The sequence below is a fragment of the Centruroides sculpturatus genome, unplaced genomic scaffold (genome assembly GCF_000671375.1).
Source record: "Centruroides sculpturatus isolate CEXI.00-Female unplaced genomic scaffold, Cexi_2.0 scaffold872, whole genome shotgun sequence".
NCBI lineage: Eukaryota > Metazoa > Arthropoda > Arachnida > Scorpiones > Buthidae > Centruroides > Centruroides sculpturatus.
In genome coordinates this window covers 184,905-195,472 of record NW_019385158.1, presented here as the reverse complement: position 1 = coordinate 195,472, position 10,568 = coordinate 184,905, and positions in this window count along the sequence as shown.

Genomic DNA, 10,568 nt, shown 5'->3' with positions numbered 1-10,568 from the left:
ACGTTGTTTTATTTTTTTTTTTTCGCTTAAAAAAATTATATTTAAATTTAGAACGTTTCTGTGTTTTACGTCACAGTTAAATAGATTTTTTTGTAGTTTTATTGTGTGTGAAATCGAGTGTTTTTTTTGTTTAGTTAATTTTATGAGCGACAGATGGCGCCACGTAAGTGGAAACTGAATACGTTACGCTCACGTGGTTGAAGAGTGTGCTGTGTGACGTGTTTAGAGTCGTTGTGACGTCGTAACTAATTAGTAACAAATCGAATTTTAAATACGTTTGTTAGAAACGTCGAAATTAATCGTTTTGTCTACAAATAAATGTTGAAAAAGGCGTTTTTTATGAATATTTTACCTAAAAAAAAAACGTTTTTTTTGCTGTCGAGAAACGTTTAAATATACGTTTTCTGTGTAAATTTTGCTTGAAAAACGTTGAAACGGACTTTTTATATAAGAATTCTGTTTTAAAAACGTTGTAAAATTGTATAGATTTCACTTTAAAACGGTAAAATTAACGTTTTTATATGCAAATTCTATTTCAGAAACGTTTGTGTAAACGTTTTACTTCAACGTTTTTTCTTTTTTAAATAAAATATACGTAAAAATGTGTAAGTATTTTTAAGGCACGTTTTGCGTAGGAAACGTTTATTTCAGCTTTTTTTTAAGCAGAATTTCTTCAGAAAACGTTTATTTGAACGTTTATAATACAAACTACTTAAGTTTAGACTCTTTTAAGTATAATTTCTACAGAAATAATTTTAAAAAAAACGTCGAAAATTGTTCGTATAATCCTCAGATTTCGATAGAAAATCGATTGAAAACGTTGAATTTAACGTTTTTCTTCATAAAAACGTTTATCCAACGAGAACGTTTTAAGTAATGGACGTTGTTTGGAGGTTATTTATGCATTTAAGAAAACGTTCCTGTGAAAATGTCCGCCGTTGTTACAGGTTCGACTGTGTAAACGTTTCGTTACTCGCACTCTATCCGTACAATGTGGTGGAACCAATTTATAGAATTCGTGAACACACTTAACAGGAACGTAACAAAAGGTGCAGTTACTGTATATAAAACTGCGATTTAGCCTTAATCTTAAGGCATACACCCTGAAAGAAAGGCCTTACGTGAAGTTTAAATCAAAATTTAATACAGATTTGGAAGTGAGTCGCTGTATTATCTGTGTTAACTGACGTAGGTTTGCAGTGTTATCTCAGTGTTAATTTGCAGTGTTATCGTATCTCAACATTACACAGTGTTATCGTAGTGTTATTTCAGTGTTAATTTGCAGTGTTATCGTAGTGTTAATCTCAACATTACACAGTGTTATCGTAGTGTTATTTCAGTGTTAATCTGCAGTGTTATCGTAGTGTTAATCTTAACATTAAACAGTGTTATTGCAGTGTTATCGTAGTGTTATTGCAGTGTTATCGTGATGTTATCTTAGTGTTAATTTGCAATGTTATCGTGGTGTTAATCACAACATTAAACAGTGTTATTGTAGTGTTATCTTAGTGTTAATTTGCAGTGTTATCGTGGTGTTAATCGCAACATTAAACAGTGTTATTGCAGTGTTATCTGAGTGTTGACTAACATCAATTTGTGATGTTCTCGCACTGTTAATTCGCACCATTAATGCTCAAAAGCTTGCAGTGTTTAAATATAGTGTTTATTTGTGCGAAATTAAGACACAGGAACTAGTTTAAATGCATCAGTCTACTCAATTATATCATTCAACACTTAACAATCAGAGGAACCAGTCTTGAACAGGTTTCATTAAGTAGAACTATTTAAGTTTGTTTACAGTATAAAGTCATTACTATAGACAATTGGAATGTAAAAAAGAAAACGTTTGTCTATATGTCTGTCCGTTAACAGGAACTTAAAATTTAGTAAATTAGGCGCATAATATGAAACAAAGTTAATGGATTTTGCTTACTTACATTGAACAAAATTTACTCGTTTTAGCCTTCTATCTTGCTTTTGAGCCTTCAAATTAGAAAAAAAAAATTAAATTTCTAAATACTTTTTAATACCGCAAGGCTTATTTATAGGGCTTATAATGAAAATATCCTCTTTAAAGGCTCGTGTAAAGGCTTTTTATTTGTAAGGTTTGTAATAATATCCATTTATAAGGCTTTTAAGTTAACTGTAAGGCTTATTAAGGAACATTTATAAGGCTTAACCCCTTATAATCTTTTTAAGGCTCTTCATAATATAGACGATTTGGAAGGCTGTTAATTATATTATCCAAGGCTCTTCGATAAAAGCCTTATAAATGGATCCGTTTGTAAGGTTTTGTATAATGTTGTGTATAATATAAAGAGTCGGGTGAATATTATCTGTTGTAAAGCTTGCCCGAGCCTTAAGGCTTCTTAAAAGCTTAATTAACTTTTTTTAAGGCTTGTTTACGAGACAATTTATTGCATTAACCATTAAGAATGTTATAATATTATTAACTCTTTGTAAGGCTCTTTGGTAGCCTTCGAATTGTGTTTAATCCAGTTATACTAAGGATTTAATCTTTCCGAACAGTTTTGTAGGCCTTAAGGACCAAGAAGGTTAATTCACTTTGAAGTAATCACTTTTAAAGGGCCAAAAATTCGGTAGAAAGTAGGCTACAGTATAGGGTTAAGCCTTTAATATTGTGTGTTTTAAAAAGATCGAATTAGATTTTCGTAGAACGTCAACACGAAAGACCTAAATTCCTGACTTAAATGATACCTGCAATAAGTCATGAAAGTCTCAACTGGATTTTGGCAAATTTTGACCCACTTATCCAGTTTCTGCCTTTGTTAATTTGCTTCCTAAAAACAGTAAAGAATCGAAAAATTCGATGTTTTTGTATTGTTATAGTTTAAAATTAAGGCTGAAAGTTAGGAGGGGGATTGATAGTGTGTGTGTGTATTTTTTTGCATTTAACTAATTGTAATTTCAGTCGAACCTCCAATGAAGGCCACCTCTAAAAGAACAGTTTTTAGGAAACGTTTCTGTCATAAATGCATACATGATAACCTTTAAACAACGGCCAGTTTACAGCAACGTTTCTGTTTATAAAACATACAAAATAACCTCCAAAAAACGGCCAGTTTGCAAAACGTATCTCGGTATAAAGCATAAAAATAACCTCCAAACAACGGCCAATTTGAAGCAACATTTCCGTTTATAAAGCATGCAAAATAACCTCCGAAAACGGCCAATTTGCAGCAACGTTTCTATTTATAAAAACATACAAAATAACCTCCAAACAACGGCCAATTTGCAGCAACGTTTCTGTTTATAAAACATACAAAATAACCTCCAAACAACAGCCAATTTGAAGCAACATTTCCGTTTATAAAGCATGCAAAATAACCTCCAAAAACGGCCAGTTTAAAGCAACATTTCCGTTTATAAAGCATGCAAAATAACCTCCAAACAACGGCCAGTTTACAGCAACGTTTCTATTTATAAAACATACAAAATAACCTCTAAACAACGGCCAGTTTTACAAGAAGGTATCTCGTTATAAAGGATGCAAAACAACCTCCAAACTAAAGCCAATTTTTATATACCCGTCAGTGGCCTTCTTCAGAGGTTTGGCAGTGACCGTACTTGCATCCCACCCAGAAGAACGTAATTAACCTTGATTAATTGTTTAAAACACAATAAGCTGTACACTATATTGTAATAATGTGGGTGTTTATTCTTCTATACTTGCTAAAGACACTGCTGACACCTAAAACTGATCACGTAGTATACTGTATGACGTCTGTACACCTTACACAATAGATCTTATACAAAGTTATAATATACTCCACTAGAGTCTATTGTACAGATTCTGTATATAGTTTAGACTGTACTTTAAATACAGTGTACAGTACACTATTAGACAGACTTTACTATATTTTAAACGGTAGATTATGGCTTGTGTATCATACTACACAGTCTGTACAGTAGACTGTATATATAATCTACCGTTTACAGCCCGTATAATATAGTGTATATAGACTGTACAGGTAATAGATTTCTTGAAACGGGTACTAAAGTAAGTGATAATGTACTGCACGAGCTCAAGGAAGGAAAATGTACATAAACTATCAACCATTCTAATCGTTTGTGTGTGTGTGAAATGCTTGATATACAGGAGCATATAATTAGGTACAAAGCTCTATAGAGGCCACCTGTACTAATAAATGGAGGGTTTTTAATCTTTACGTCACATAAACGCACTCGAAAGTTGATCTTTTGGATAAACAAGTAGTCAAAAAGTTTAGTAAACTCCTTTGTCGCTAGTCGACAAAAAAGCGCCCGAGTTGACACGTCAAACAATCCCCCATTGAGCTAAAACTCGATGACAATGAAGTGATACTACTGTGTAATTTTCGGTTGTAGTGTGCGGAGGAAGCCGAAATATGGCGTGGCCCTTCCTTCCCCCCTCGTATAGACGTAACCTTTTGCATCTAAACAATCGAAAACACTCGATAATTATCCCGCGGGTGCGTGATTTTTCGGACGAAATCTGGACAGAGAGAGAAAAACACGAGGTCGCATGCCAGCTGACACAGGTTGATTTTTACAATACCTTCAGTTGGAAAACAGATGGAAAGCAGTGGGATCGAGTGTAGACCCGTGTTGACAATCTGCCATGATGAGACGGGTACCAGGCTCCTCCCACTGTCGCATTTGACGTCACAGGGGGCGTGTCGCATATCTGAGCGCTTGCGACACTCTAAGGGTTGCGGTTTTCTTTATTTCTGTCCTGTGTAAGGGGGGAGGGAGGGGCCAGCTGCGAGTCGGGGGGTGATTTTTTACTATACGACAGATGGGATCATTTATCTAAGCTCCTGAATCATTATCTTTGTCATCCAATATCCGTTTTCTCCTCCTGTTAGAAAGTATTATTAAAGCAGAGTAAGTAACACCAGAAAGAAGTGTCACAGAATGTCCTCTTTCCCTCACTACACAGTTATGATGTGTTTTCTCCTTNGTTAATCTCAACATTAAACAGTGTTATCGTAGTGTTATTGCAGTATTATATCAGTGTTAATTTGCAGTGTTATCGTAGTGTTAATCTCAACATTACACAGTGTTATCGTAGTGTTATTTCAGTGTTAATCTGCAGTGTTATCGTAGTGTTAATCTTAACATTAAACAGTGTTATTGCAGTGTTATCGTAGTGTTATTGCAGTGTTATCGTGATGTTATCTTAGTGTTAATTTGCAGTGTTATCGTGGTGTTAATCACAACATTAAACAGTGTTATTGTAGTGTTATCTTAGTGTTAATTTGCAGTGTTATCGTGGTGTTAATCGCAACATTAAACAGTGTTATTGCAGTGTTATCTGAGTGTTGACTAACATCAATTTGTGATGTTCTCGCACTGTTAATTCGCACCATTAATGCTCAAAAGCTTGCAGTGTTTAAATATAGTGTTTATTTGTGCGAAATTAAGACACAGGAACTAGTTTAAATGCATCAGTCTACTCAATTATATCATTCAACACTTAACAATCAGAGGAACCAGTCTTGAACAGGTTTCATTAAGTAGAACTATTTAAGTTTGTTTACAGTATAAAGTCATTACTATAGACAATTGGAATGTAAAAAAGAAAACGTTTGTCTATATGTCTGTCCGTTAACAGGAACTTAAAATTTAGTAAATTAGGCGCATAATATGAAACAAAGTTAATGGATTTTGCTTACTTACATTGAACAAAATTTACTCGTTTTAGCCTTCTATCTTGCTTTTGAGCCTTCAAATTAGAAAAAAAAAATTAAATTTCTAAATACTTTTTAATACCGCAAGGCTTATTTATAGGGCTTATAATGAAAATATCCTCTTTAAAGGCTCGTGTAAAGGCTTTTTATTTGTAAGGTTTGTAATAATATCCATTTATAAGGCTTTTAAGTTAACTGTAAGGCTTATTAAGGAACATTTATAAGGCTTAACCCCTTATAATCTTTTTAAGGCTCTTCATAATATAGACGATTTGGAAGGCTGTTAATTATATTATCCAAGGCTCTTCGATAAAAGCCTTATAAATGGATCCGTTTGTAAGGTTTTGTATAATGTTGTGTATAATATAAAGAGTCGGGTGAATATTATCTGTTGTAAAGCTTGCCCGAGCCTTAAGGCTTCTTAAAAGCTTAATTAACTTTTTTTAAGGCTTGTTTACGAGACAATTTATTGCATTAACCATTAAGAATGTTATAATATTATTAACTCTTTGTAAGGCTCTTTGGTAGCCTTCGAATTGTGTTTAATCCAGTTATACTAAGGATTTAATCTTTCCGAACAGTTTTGTAGGCCTTAAGGACCAAGAAGGTTAATTCACTTTGAAGTAATCACTTTTAAAGGGCCAAAAATTCGGTAGAAAGTAGGCTACAGTATAGGGTTAAGCCTTTAATATTGTGTGTTTTAAAAAGATCGAATTAGATTTTCGTAGAACGTCAACACGAAAGACCTAAATTCCTGACTTAAATGATACCTGCAATAAGTCATGAAAGTCTCAACTGGATTTTGGCAAATTTTGACCCACTTATCCAGTTTCTGCCTTTGTTAATTTGCTTCCTAAAAACAGTAAAGAATCGAAAAATTCGATGTTTTTGTATTGTTATAGTTTAAAATTAAGGCTGAAAGTTAGGAGGGGGATTGATAGTGTGTGTGTGTATTTTTTTGCATTTAACTAATTGTAATTTCAGTCGAACCTCCAATGAAGGCCACCTCTAAAAGAACAGTTTTTAGGAAACGTTTCTGTCATAAATGCATACATGATAACCTTTAAACAACGGCCAGTTTACAGCAACGTTTCTGTTTATAAAACATACAAAATAACCTCCAAAAAACGGCCAGTTTGCAAAACGTATCTCGGTATAAAGCATAAAAATAACCTCCAAACAACGGCCAATTTGAAGCAACATTTCCGTTTATAAAGCATGCAAAATAACCTCCGAAAACGGCCAATTTGCAGCAACGTTTCTATTTATAAAAACATACAAAATAACCTCCAAACAACGGCCAATTTGCAGCAACGTTTCTGTTTATAAAACATACAAAATAACCTCCAAACAACAGCCAATTTGAAGCAACATTTCCGTTTATAAAGCATGCAAAATAACCTCCAAAAACGGCCAGTTTAAAGCAACATTTCCGTTTATAAAGCATGCAAAATAACCTCCAAACAACGGCCAGTTTACAGCAACGTTTCTATTTATAAAACATACAAAATAACCTCTAAACAACGGCCAGTTTTACAAGAAGGTATCTCGTTATAAAGGATGCAAAACAACCTCCAAACTAAAGCCAATTTTTATATACCCGTCAGTGGCCTTCTTCAGAGGTTCGGCAGTGACCGTACTTGCATCCCACCCAGAAGAACGTAATTAACCTTGATTAATTGTTTAAAACACAATAAGCTGTACACTATATTGTAATAATGTGGGTGTTTATTCTTCTATACTTGCTAAAGACACTGCTGACACCTAAAACTGATCACGTAGTATACTGTATGACGTATGTACACCTTACACAATAGATCTTATACAAAGTTATAATATACTCCACTAGAGTCTATTGTACAGATTCTGTATATAGTTTAGACTGTACTTTAAATACAGTGTACAGTACACTATTAGACAGACTTTACTATATTTTAAACGGTAGATTATGGCTTGTGTATCATACTACACAGTCTGTACAGTAGACTGTATATATAATCTACCGTTTACAGCCCGTATAATATAGTGTATATAGACTGTACAGGTAATAGATTTCTTGAAACGGGTACTAAAGTAAGTGATAATGTACTGCACGAGCTCAAGGAAGGAAAATGTACATAAACTATCAACCATTCTAATCGTTTGTGTGTGTGTGAAATGCTTGATATACAGGAGCATATAATTAGGTACAAAGCTCTATAGAGGCCACCTGTACTAATAAATGGAGGGTTTTTAATCTTTACGTCACATAAACGCACTCGAAAGTTGATCTTTTGGATAAACAAGTAGTCAAAAAGTTTAGTAAACTCCTTTGTCGCTAGTCGACAAAAAAGCGCCCGAGTTGACACGTCAAACAATCCCCCATTGAGCTAAAACTCGATGACAATGAAGTGATACTACTGTGTAATTTTCGGTTGTAGTGTGCGGAGGAAGCCGAAATATGGCGTGGCCCTTCCTTCCCCCCTCGTATAGACGTAACCTTTTGCATCTAAACAATCGAAAACACTCGATAATTACCCCGCGGGTGCGTGATTTTTCGGACGAAATCTGGACAGAGAGAGAAAAACACGAGGTCGCATGCCAGCTGACACAGGTTGATTTTTACAATACCTTCAGTTGGAAAACAGATGGAAAGCAGTGGGATCGAGTGTAGACCCGTGTTGACAATCTGCCATGATGAGACGGGTACCAGGCTCCTCCCACTGTCGCATTTGACGTCACAGGGGGCGTGTCGCATATCTGAGCGCTTGCGACACTCTAAGGGTTGCGGTTTTCTTTATTTCTGTCCTGTGTAAGGGGGGAGGGAGGGGCCAGCTGCGAGTCGGGGGGTGATTTTTTACTATACGACAGATGGGATCATTTATCTAAGCTCCTGAATCATTATCTTTGTCATCCAATATCCGTTTTCTCCTCCTGTTAGAAAGTATTATTAAAGCAGAGTAAGTAACACCAGAAAGAAGTGTCACAGAATGTCCTCTTTCCCTCACTACACAGTTATGATGTGTTTTCTCCTTGTGTTAGACAGAATTATCAAGTAACACCAGAAATAAGCGTCACAGAATGTCTTTTCCACCCCCTCTGTACGGTTATGGCGGGCGGAAATGCAAAGCGGATGAGAACTATTAAAATAATCAGTTTGGCGATGAAAATGAAAGAATGTATTTTTGAGTAGCGAAGGGCCCTTTATTGTTGTTTTAACAAGGTGTGACAGAATAATTTGGTTTGATTAATTTTTAATTCCGTGTTGGAAAAGAGGAGGAAATACTCGAGTGATTCTCCTGCAATTATCTGTGGCATAAAGGTGATGAAAATAGACAAAGATACCGAAGGAAAAAAAATGGGGTGAAGAATAGTTATTCTAGTGTATAAAGGGCCTTAAAACACGCAAGTATATGTTCGTGACTCGATTTTCTAGTGTGACTGAACAATACGGATTTTTACGATAGTATATAACTTACTGTTAGAGCTTGGGGCCCCGAACTATAACTTATAACCAGGCCTTTTCCTTTTACAAATAATGATACACGTGAAACTGTGAGGCCTTAAGCTATAGGCTCATAATGAAAGGTCTTCTGTTTAGCTTATGCCCAAATTTGACAGTGTGTAACTTTCTGTTACTTTGTGGCCCTAAACTATAACGTATAACAAGCCCTTTCCTTACTCAAACAACGATACACGTAGAAACGTAAGGCCCTAAGCTGCTGCTTATGCCCAAATATGGTCCTTCCTACTGTGACGACAGTATCTAACTTACTACTTATTAGGGATTGTGCTACTAAGCTATAACATATAATAGGCCCTTTTCTTACCGAAATAATAATGATACACGTAAAACTATAAGGCCCTAAACTATAGACTTAAAATGAAAGGTCTTGTTATTACTTTATTTCCAAATTCGACCTGCATACTGTAACTATAAATTCGAAAGTTAAATTTTAATTTTCTAGATTTAGGGCCCTATTTTTAAAATTGGGGCCTTTCGTGAGAATTAAAACACCCCTAATACGCTGTGATTCTGCAGTGGAGCTTTCATTATATTTCCCTAGAAACTCGATGCTTTCAGAGTCCACGAGGACTAGGACCCCTCGAGATCATGAGCCTCTCCGTATGACGGCCTTGTTTTGTTAATACGTATAGGGCTCAGATTGTAACTTCAACTAGTGCCAGGCCCTTTATTACGTTACCCCTACTTCTCTTATACTTTAGCGAGTTTATATAAGAAGGGCCTCTCCTCTGTGCCTTGTTTTATACACGTCATTTTCACATCTCTGTATGTAGAGAGGTGAAATGAAGTCAAATAACCTGCATGAGACGGTATTTAAACTTTGAAGCAGTGTAGAAGTTGTGGTATACAGTAAAACCTCTTCAAAACGAAACGATTTTCTGCATTAAAACCTGTCTAAAAGGACCAAACCAGGCCCATTTAGACAGGTTGCAGTTTATCATAGAGTCCAAGGATGTTAAGTGTATGCCCTGTACGTTGTGGTATACAGTAAAACCTCTCCAAAACAAAACGATTTTCTGCGTTAAAACCTGTTTAAAAAGACCAAACCAGGCCCCGTTTAGGCAGGTTACAGTTGATCATAGAGTCCAGGGACGTTAAACAGACGGAGAAAACTCGTTACAGGTTGAAACTTTAAAGCTGATGCGACTCGCGGAGGGAGGACAAGAGTTAACGAGCAGGTTGCAGATGACAGATTTCATACAGAGTATATGAAAAAAAAAAAAAGGCAAGATAGCCTGATTAATTCACCTTCTTCTCTACAGGGCGCGTCTAATCAGAGGCAGACAAATTTGACTGGAAGTCACGGCTTAACAGGATTCCCGCTAACGTCTCTATTCTGGCCATCGGGGAGGTCACGTGTCTTCCCATGT